Here is an 11042-nt window from a genome sequence, read left to right as displayed (position 1 = left end):
GTTCGTCAAGGCTGTATATTGTCACCCTGCTTATTTAACTTATATGCAAAGTACATCAAGAGAACGCTGGGCTGGAAGAAGCACAAGCTGGAATCAAGATTGCCAGGAGAAATATCAATAACCTCAGATATGCAGATGACACCACCCTTATGGCAGAAAGTGAAGAGGAACTAAAAAGCCTCTTGATGAAAGTGAAAGAGGAGAGTGGAAAAGTTGGCTTAAAGCTCAACATTCAAAAACTAAGATCATGGCACCTGGTCCCATCACTTCCTGGGAAATAGATGGGGAAACAGTGGAAACAGTGTTAGACTTTATTTTTCTGGGCTCCAAAATCCCTGCAGATGGTGATTGCAGCCATGAAATAAAAGACGCTTACTCCTTAGAAGGAAAGTTATGACCAACCTAGATAGCATATTCAAAAACAGAGATATTACTTTGCCAACAAAGGTTCGTCTAAGTCAAGGCTATGGTTTTTCCAGTGGTCAAGTATGGATGTGAGAGTTGGGACTGTGAGGAAAGCTGAGCACCAAAGAATTGATGCTTTTGAACTGTGGTGTTGGAGAAGACTCTTGAGAGTCCCTTGGACTGCAAGGAGGTCCAACCAGTCCATCCTAAAGGAGATCAGTCCTGGGTGTTCATTGGAAGGACTGATGTTAAAGCTGAAACTCCAATACTTTGGCCACCTCACGAGAAGAATTGACTCACTGGAAAAGACCCTGATGCTGGGAGGGATTGGGGGCAGGAGGAGAAGGGGACGACAGAGGATGAGATGGCTGGATGGCATCACCGACTCGATGGACGTGAGTTTGAGTGAACTCCGGGAGTTGGTGATGGACACGGAGGCCTGGCGTGCTGCAATTCACGGGATCGCAAAGAGTCGGACACGACTGAGCGACTGAACTGAAGTGAAACCTAGGTAAAGGATAGATGTTAACAGCCATCTAACATGGAAAAGTATGGGATGGGGTGAATTCGGAGAGTAAGCACTGACATGTATACACCACCGCGTGTAGAACAGAGAGCTCTGAGGAAGCTGCTGTGTAACGCAGAGCTCAGCTGGGTGCTCTGTGATGACCCAGAGACGTGGGGAGGGGGCTGGGGGAGGCCTAAGGAGGAGGGGATATACGTATACATACAGCTGATTCCCACTGTTATACAGCAGAAGGTGACACAACATTGTAAAGCAATCACACTATAATTTTTTTTAATTTTGAAAAGAAAAAAAAAAAGTATGTCCCCATAAAACCCAGATTAAGAATGAAGACTCATAATTTTAAACACACAGTAACATAGTTAACCACTACTAGCCAGATTCTTCCATCAGAAATGTTTACGGATGAAGAAAGTAAATACTTTGTCCAAATGTGATGCCTAGTATTAAGTAGCTTCAAAGAAATCAGACCACCTTTCCCTTCCCGAGCAGGATGAAAGAAAATAAACAGGAGATAAGTCTTGACTAAAACAGTAAAGATGTATTATTTACTCTTGCTACTGGATGACAGTACATGAAACCCAACAGGCAGAAAGAAGATGTCACCCATATAGTCCACCAGGATCCTCAGAAGCCATTAGACATATCTGGTTCCCCTAAAACATTTTCACTGCCTGTGACTTCCCATTCATTAATCAAAAATGTAAACAATTTCTAAATCACAAAGGTTTTAATTCCAAATCAGTTTTACGATTGTTAATCCCCACCCAGTAAAATCCCTTAGAATCTGATCTAAAAATAAAACTATGTGTCAAGTGTTCCTCAAGAAAAACTATCTACACTGATTGGAATGTGAAGCAATTAACACACTTCTTGAGTGAGTTGCCAGAGAGACTTGAGATAGCCTGGGCCAAAACCAGTAACAAAGGAACAACACCCACTTGACGTTTTCCTTGGTTAAACTGACATTCTAGGACTAATTTTAGGAGAAAGGCGAACAGATCTGAAGTTACCTACTGAAGTCATTGTGAGCTTCACAAGTATCCCGGGAGAAAAGGAGGGACAGAATGACGCAACCACTATAAAATTAAAGATGAAAACTATGATATGTAATTAAGGAATTCTTACTCACAACTTTAAGGCAAAAAAAAACAAAAAAAAAAAACAGCCATTAGTATTCTAAGGATTACAGCAAGGTAGTTAAGCCCTGTACCAAAAATACTAACTGAATTATAACACAAATAACTAGTATCACATTTGCAACCTGGGCAGTTTAGCAAATAAGAATTCTTAGACATCCACACACAAAGATACACACACACACACACAACCAAAACCCTAAACAACCTCATCCTAAATGAACCCAAGTGTCCCTTGATGTCCCAATTAATTTAGTCAAGGTGAACAAGTTTCCAACTACAGTCATTTCTTTCGGAGAACTGATTTTCACAACACACATGATTTAAAAAAACAAAAGATCTTTTAAGTCAAAGCTTGACTTTATGGTTTCATAAACCCCCCACTGTCACATAGTCCACCGCCTTTCAAAGGCACTAGTTAAAATTCTCTTCTGCAAGTCAACATTAAGGCATGCTGTTCATCTAACAAGCTCCTCCCAAGGCCAGGATTATTATGTATGGGCTATTATGTTAACATGCAAACAAAAGCACTCCCCATGTAACATTTTTCTATTTTTAGGCAACAGGTTATTAACAAAGCTTTATCTGGAATTAAAATGTGATAGAATCATGCACCTACTACAAACAGGTTACTTGAAATAGTAATTTGAAGTTATTAATTATATTTTCCATTTAATAAGTAGCCTAGTGCTTCTGGAGAAGTCAAATTTAACTTCCAAGAAGTTGTTGTTTAATTCTCAGAGCAAACTTCTTTGGATTTCACAAATGGTCTGTTTTAAACTAAAAGCAACTAGTCTCCGAGCAGTTGTAATATAATACTTAATGTTTAACCATTCTCTATTTCACCTTTTAGATACTTTTCATCATAAGTGACGAGCTTAATCTGCTTCTCACTGTTTTCTCCTGCAAAACCAAAACCTATAAAATATGTTCTCCTGTATTTCACTCAAGCCTTCTCCTTTGAAGGCATACACATCTTTTAATTCTTGTTAAATAAGAGTTTTAGAAAACTAAGCACTTTCACTACAACTTATAATCACAAACACTGTGTATCTAAAAGATAATAAACTTTTACACAGAAATAGTAACAGGTTAATTTTCCCAAGTATCCTGTGTTCAACTGGGCCAAATGTTTGTGTTGCATTTTAAACAGCACAGCCCTTAAAGTGATAAGGGTGAAAACAAGCCAAAAGAATTTTAATCTTAATGTTCTTGAGTGGTATATAAGCATCACAACCCAAAAAAGATTCAGGAACTTTTAGATGAAGTCTGTTAATATCATAATAGTCACTTTAGCACAAACATTAACCACAACAACACAGCTCTTTGGGGAAAATTATGTTCATAGAGCTAAAGACTTTAAAACAGAACTGGAATCCACAGAATCAATCCAAACAGTGTACTATATAAAACATTTACTAAACTAAAAATCCTCAGTTGCATTCTACAAGTTTTCAGCTGTTTCATATAATCTGCCTATTTCTAAGCAATTGGGGAGCACAATTTATGTTGTCAACAACCATTTAAAATGCAGTATTAGTAGACTGTCTTACACTTATAAAGACAACACTTTTGTGAGCAAGCACAACTTCAGAAGAACCTTTTGCAAGAACCCCGAGAAATATGAATTCTGTTCATTCACCACAGTGCAAAAGCAAAATATCTGACAAAAAGCATTTATCAAAATGTTCTTGACGGAACTTAACAAAGTAAATCTGTGCAATTACTAACAGCTTTAACATCATCAAGAGAAGGGGGGAAATCGATTATCAGCAAGAAAATTAACAACACTCGTCTAAAATAACTCCAATTAAACCAACTAGCTCACTATTTTCAACAAAGAAAGATCCTTCGCAAGCTAGGCAACCTTTGTTTCAGACCCTCATCTCTCACCACTTCCTTCCTGCACCCCAGACGGCTTGCTGCTCCCCAAATTCATCCCAACTCCTGCACATCTCGGGGCCTCTGTACCAGCTGTTTCCTCAATTTAGCCTGCTCCGCCCTCCCCACCTGAAGAGCATTTGCTCAGCACGAAAAGTCCCCTCCAGTCTACGAGCTCCCTCAACTGCCCCAGGCAAAACGAGTTGTTCCAAACTACCACGACCCTGGGTAAACCCATCCTAATCACAGCGTATTGTTTTCACACTTGGGAGCGAACAGAGGGGCCGCGTACCTCCACTCAGACCCTAGAGGACGAAGCAGGCAGAAATAATGAACGCGGGCTGAATCCATTCCCTCCTTAAGACTTTTCAGAACCCCGTCACACCTAGAGGAGGCACAGCAGACCCTAACCTTCCTCCCACCAGAGAAAGGGGCACACCCTGGGCCCCTGAGCGAGAACAATGAATGAACACAGCCGCCTCGCCTCTCCTCCTGTCCAAACGCCTCTCTCGGGGCATCGACTAGCTCTGCAGAGCCTCTGCAGCTGCACAGCTGAAGCGTCCAGGCGGCTCTCACTTCACACAAAGGAGCCCTGGATCTTTTTTCCCAAGCATCCTGGGGCCGACCGTCAGTATAAGCATCCCAATGGTATCATCAGTAACCCGCAGAATCCTGAGCCCCAAGGGGAGGCCCCGATCCCTTCCTTTGTGGTGGAACACCGACCTATTTCCTCCTCTTGTCCCCGACTGCTCTCACCTTCCCGAAAAGGGTGTCACTTGAGAGAAGATGCAAGCCCGGGTCCCCCCACTCCGCGGCCAGAAAGAAACGACGGTGGTCCACCTCAGTGACAACACGGATTCGAGGCGTCTGGGCGGATTTTCCCGTGGCCGAAATACAAGGACTGTGCAACGGGAACTGGGGTGGCGCCCGCACGTTTCCCCGAAACACAAGGAAATCTCGAGTGGGGAATGTGGGGACTCGGCTCGCCGGCCATGACACCGAGCCCCGGGGCCCCCGCCCGCCCAGCGCCACCCGGGGTGACAGCGGCCTGGCCCGGCCCTCCGCCCGACCGCCGCGGGGCCGTTCCGTCAGCTACGCCCTAGCCGAGCCGCCCGGGAACCCGGCCCACTCAGCCCCGCCGCCCCGCTCCCAGGGCCCGGCCCTGCAGCCTACCTGAGGGAGCCCGGCCGCCTCCGCGTCCAGTCGTCCGGCGGCGGCGTCTGGTCCGCTCCTCCTCCCCGCGGCGGGTGAGGGAGCGGGAGGCGATCACATTCGGCGCGTCCCCAACCCAGGGGACGGGGCCCCGGGCAGCTCTCGCATTGTCCCACTCGCGCTCCGCGGCCTCAGGGCACACACCCCAAAGCCCGGCCACCTGTCCCTCTCCGGGCCCCAAGAGCGGCAGGAAAGCCTTCCCGTCTCACTCTCGTTCTCGCCTTAATCCCGCCATCTAAGATGGCGGCCCCAGCGCCCGCACTTGAGAGACTCTCGGGCGGCCCCGGCAGGCGAGCCCTACACTCGGTGCTCCTCCTCCCGACCTGCGCCGCCACCAGCTCTGCTTCTGCGCGAGCCCGCCTAGGGGCCGACTTCAAACTTGGCTCGGGCATCCATCGCTCTGGCCTGAACTCTGGTCCCACCTCCTAGTGGGCGTGGCCTAGAGATCGCGCTGGTCGCCATTTCCGAGCCGTGAAGGCTCTAGGGCGGGTGCTGACTGGCTGTCGAGGAGGGTCAGAGTTTAGCTGCCCCGAAGGAGTCTGAGACTTAAAAGGGAGAAGAAGGCCAGCCTGGTGACATCTCAAGGTCCAGAGATAACCAAATGAGCCCGAGGACTCAGTGTAGAGAACAATGTCCAGCTTTGGCGTGTCCTCCCTGGAGTCCGACGCATCAGGTGACACATCGCGACTCTGTCATTTACCTATCATGTGGGAAAGTCCGTAATCTTTTGAGTCTCAGTTCTTTGGTGGCTCAGACGGGAAAGATGGGAAAGAGTCTGCCTGCAGTGCAGGAGACCCAGGTTGGATCCCTGGGTCGGAAAGACCGCTGAAGAAGGGAATGGCTACCCACTCCAGTATTCTTGCTTGGGAAACCCCATGGACAGAGGAGCCTGGCGGCTACAGTCCATACGGTTGCAAAAGAGACACAATGTAGCTACTAAACAGGAACAAACACATGAATATTTTAATGCATATACCCATCGCCCCAGCAAGTCCACTTCTGGACACTAATTCTAGAGGAATAGGTACACGAATGGCCACCCACTCCAGTGTTCTCGCCTGGAGAATCCCAGGGACGGGGGAGCCTGGTGGGCTGCCGTCTATGGGGTCGCACAGAGTCGGACACGACTGAAGGGACTTAGCAGCAGCAGCAGCAAGCACAAAAAAGCACTCGCTAAAATGTTCATTGCCATGTTGTTTGCATTAGAGATGACACTGGAAAAAAATGTTAGTTAAAAAGGAAACTGTTCAAATAAAGGGTGCTATCTCCACAGTACAGGATATCCATCTGTTAAAAAGAATCAGTTCTATGTACTGATTTTTTTTTCATCAAAGACATTACATTTTAAAAAGTAGAACATGTTCAGTTCAGTTCAGTTCAGTCGCTGAGTCGTGTCCGACTCTTTGTGACCAACTCCCGGAGTTCACCCAGACTCATGTCCATCCAGTCAGTGATGCCATCCAGCCATCTCATCCTCTGTCGTCCCCTTCTCCTCCTGCCCCCAATCCCTCCCAGCATCAGAGTGGGAGTCAGCTCTTCACATGAGGTGGCCAAAGTACTGGAGTTTCAGCTTTAGCATCGTTCCTTCCAAAGAAATCCCAGGGCTGATCTTCTGACTATTCATTCTAACACAGGCACACAATGCTACCCAATACCATGTACATTTTTTACTTTAAATTTTTATTGAAAGCCTGTCAGTACCACACGTTGTTTTCCGTATTGAGAAGTCAGCAATAATCAAAAGCTCTGTCTTGTGAAGAGAAAGCCAAAGAAAATATAGTTAGTCCTATGTATGGTATAAAGGGAAATGAAGATGAAGCAAGAAGAGATAACAAGACTATGTGGACTCAGCTTCCTCGGTGGCTCAGTGGAAAAGAATCCACCTGCCAATACAAGAGGCAGGGGTTCCATTCCTGATCCGGGAAGACCCCACATGCCGAGAAGCAGCTAAGCTCACGTGCCTTAACTGCCTTAACTATTGAGCCTGTGCTCTGGAACCCGGGATCCACAACTACCAGGCCCATGGACTGCAGCTAGTGAAGCCTGCAAGCCCTGGGGCCACGCTCGACAGCAGCAAGAGCCACTGCAATGAGAGGCCCGCACACCTCAACTAGAGAGTAGCCCCTCCACTTGCTGCAACTAGAGAAGAGCCTAAATAAATTATTTTTTAAAAAAGAGTATATGGACCTATATATAAATATAAAGTGAAAGTGAAGTCGCTCAGTCATATCTGACTCTTTGCAACCCCATGGACTGTAGCCTACCAGGCTCTTCTGTCCATGGGATTTTCCAGGCAATAGTACTGGAGTGGATTGCCATTTCCTTCTCCAGGGGATCTTCCCGACCCAGGGATTGAACCCGGGTCTCCTGCATTGTAGACAGACGCTTTACCATCTGAGCCACCAGGGAAGTCCCTATATAAATATAAAGTAATATGTAAAAACAAAGACATAAGTATACAAATACACATAAGTATGGAAAGGGAATCCATGCAGGGGAAAGACTGGAAGACATTGAATAGGGAGGACCGTGAGGGGATATTTTTTAATTTGGAATAATGACATTTCCTATAATGATGTTTGGGCTTCCCTGTTAGCTCAGTTGGTAAAGAATCCACCTGCAGTGCAGGAGACCCCGGTTTGGTTCCTGGGTTGGGAAGATCCGCTGGAGAAGGGATAGGCTACCCACTCCAGTATTCTTGGGCTTCCCCTATGGCTCAGCTGGTAAAGAATCTGCCCGCAATGTGGGAGACCTAGGTTCAATCCCTGGGTTGGGAAGATCCCCTAGAGAAGGGAAATAGCACCCACTCCAGTATTCTGGCCTGGAGAATTCCATGAACTGTATAGTCCATGGGGTCACAAAGAGTCGGACACTACTTAGCGAATTTCACAACGTCATTTCCTGTGAAGGTTCTTGGCCTCCTTATTCAATAGAAATTGATCAAAGGGTGGATAAGGTATAGGAATTGCAGTGAAGGGTCCCAGGTCCCAGCCTGAGTCAACAATATGTGACTCACAGGATTAAATGAGATAAAACATGGGAAACACTTAGCACAGAGCCTGGGAGTTGAGGCTGACCACCAAGGTTCACATTTGAACTCTGCCACTTCCTCACCTGTGACTTGGACAAGTCATTTAAACCTCAGTTCCTCAGTTTGTCATCTGTAATGAAAAAGTGATGGTACCCAGCTCAGAGTTGTAAGGATTCAGTGAGTCTAGTGTTTAAAGCACTTGGAAGAGTGCCAGGCTCACATCAAACACTGTAGAAGTGTTAACTGTAATCATGACAGTTTCTCTTATCATCCTGTCATTACTGAGTAGGGCACGGCACCAAAGCTGCACTTGCTGACCCCTAGGCCATTCCTTTCCTCGACCACCCCTAGCTGGTATTTGCCCAGCATGAAAGTTGAAGGAACCTGTACCTCATTCAAACCTCTCAGCTGACCAGCTAAAGTGGCTACTTCATTGTTCCAAAAATAATTTATTGAGGGGCTTGAATTCATGCTTCCACTGCAGTGGGCACGGGTTTGATCCCTGGTCAGGGAACTAAGAGCCCAAGTCAAGAAAAAAAAATTTCTTGGACTAAATAAAAACAAAAATACGATGTATCAACTTAAATTATAAAAAAAATATTGAGGTGAAGTACACATAACGTGAAATCAGCCATTTGAAAGTGAATGATTTAAAGCTCATTTTAAAGTGGCACTTAGTGCATTCTCTGTGTTATGCAACCACCACTTCTACTTCCAAAACATTTCCATCACTGCAAAGTAAAGACCTTACCCTTTAAGCAGTTTCTCCCCCTTCTATCCTCTCCTCACTCAGCCCTTGACAATCACCAATATATGGATTTATCACTACGGATTTATCTATTCTGGACATTTCATATAAATGAAATCATATAATATTTGACCTCTTGTTCTGACTTCTTTCACTTAGCATAATATTTTCAAAGTTCACCCTCCTGGTTGCATGCAGCAATACTTCATTCCTTTTTATGGCTGAGTATGTAAGTCTCACCAACTCAGTTCAGTTCAGTCGCTCAGTTCAGTTCAGTTCAGTTCAGTCTGACTCTGCAACCCCATGGACAGCAGCATGCCAGGCCTCCCTGTCCATCACCAACTCCTGGAGTTTACTCAAACTCGTGTCCATTGAGTTGGTAATGCCATCCAACTATCTTATCCTCTGTCGTCCCCTTCTCCTCCTGCCTTCAATCTTTCCCAGCATCAGGGTCTTTTTCTGAATTTGAGCAAACTCTAGGAAATAGTGGAGGACATAGGGACTTGGCAGGCTGCAGTTCATGGGGTCGAAAAGAGTTGGACATGACTTAGCGACTAAGCAACAACAAATATTGGTATATACCACAGTTTATCCATCATCCGTCAATGGACATTTGGTTTGTCTCTATCTTTGGGCTGTTGCGCATAGTGCTGCTATGAGCATGCGTGTACACGTACTTGTCTGAGTACCTGTTTTCAGGCTGGTTGACGTGCTTTCAGGCATATACTGAGAAGTGGAATTGCTGGACCATCTTGCAGTCCACTGGGTCGCACATACCTACTTTGGAGACCTCTGGTTTGGTGGTAGGAGAAGGCAGGAGAGCTAGAATCAGGAAAGGTCTCAGAAGAGGAACAGAAGTGGGGAAAGGAATGAGTCAGAAATGGCTTGAAGGAAAAATGGACATGCCATATGCTGCGCTCAGTCGCTTCTGACTCTGCGACTGTATGGATGGTACCCCTCCAGGCTCCTCTGTCCATGGGATTCTCCAGGCAGGAATACTGGAGTGAGTTGCCATGCCCTTCTCCAGGAGATCTTCCCAGTACTAGGGATCCAACCCGAGTCTCACGTCTCCTGCATTGGCAAGCAGGTTCTTGCCCACTAGCGCCACCTGGGAAGCCCAGACATGCCCTGGTGTTCTCAGTCACGACCGACTCTGTGACCCATGGGCCGCAGCACGCCAGGCTTCCCTGTCCTTCACCGTCTGCCGGAGCTTGCTCAAACTTGTGTCCATTGGGTCTGGCGATGCCATCCAACCATCTCATCCTTTCTGGCCCAGGGATTGAACCTGGATCTCCCTCACCGCAGGCAGATTCTTTACCATCTGAGCCACCTAAGGTCTTTAAACCTGGCCAAAAAGGGTGCATTTTTCAGATGAAAGAAAGTAAAATTTCACAAATAGTAGCTACCATTTATGGCACCTATTGTAACTAGGCAGTTTTCATAATCTTTGATACACATCACAGGGACTTCCCTGGCAGTCCAGTGGTTAAGATTTCATCTTCCAATGCAGAGAGGTTGCGATCTATCCCTGGTCCCAGAGCTAAGATCCCACATGTCTGTCAGCCAAAAAACCAAAATATGAAACAGAAGCAATATCATAACAAATTCAATAAAGACTTCAAAAGTGGTCCACATCAAAAAAAAAAAAAATTCTTAAAAAAATATAACACATCACAACTTGAGAAACGTGCTGTTCGAATGAGGAGCCCCTCCGAGAGGGTAGTTAATACAGGGGCAAAGTGGGCCGTGGTGGGGCTGGGTCTGGACCATTTCTTCTGTTTATTCCTCATCCAGTTGCTGAAGACTTCTGCTGTGCCTACTGTGTGCCAGGCTCCGTGTTAGCCCTGGGTCCCAGGAGCCAACAAACCATGGTCTCTACCCTCAAGGACTTTGGGGTCACAGCGGGGAAGACAAGCAGTGAACAAGCAAACCAACACATCAACGTGAGACTCAGGATTGCAGTACATACATGAAAGGAATGACCACAGAACAAAGGAATGGGGGGCTAAGTGTCTTTAGACTCGGGAGGTGCTAGTTAAGCTGGGCAGAGAAGAAAGAAGAGCCCCAGGCAGTTGGAACTGCACTTGAAGGGCCATGAGT

At 46.2% G+C, this 11042-nt stretch overlaps 1 protein-coding gene across 2 annotated transcripts in view; it reads right to left on the bottom strand.

Moving 5' to 3' along the window:
• The window catches only part of RAF1 (Raf-1 proto-oncogene, serine/threonine kinase), a 76935-nt gene extending 71443 nt beyond the window's left edge, over positions 1-5492 (bottom strand). The window contains exon 1 of one of the 2 annotated variants that reach the window (XM_010862457.1): positions 5125-5492. The gene's annotated coding sequence lies outside the window, so the exon portion shown is untranslated. Of the gene's footprint in view, positions 1-3963; positions 4698-5124 lie in introns of those variants that run through there. The other variant, XM_010862459.1, reaches the window with a different exon arrangement.
• Positions 5493-11042: the final 5550 nt, after the last annotated feature.

The sequence above is a fragment of the Bison bison genome, unplaced genomic scaffold, assembly GCF_000754665.1.
Source record: "Bison bison bison isolate TAMUID 2011002044 unplaced genomic scaffold, Bison_UMD1.0 scf7180017864482, whole genome shotgun sequence".
Lineage (NCBI taxonomy): Eukaryota > Metazoa > Chordata > Mammalia > Artiodactyla > Bovidae > Bison > Bison bison.
This window is presented reverse-complemented; position numbering and strand designations above follow the sequence as displayed.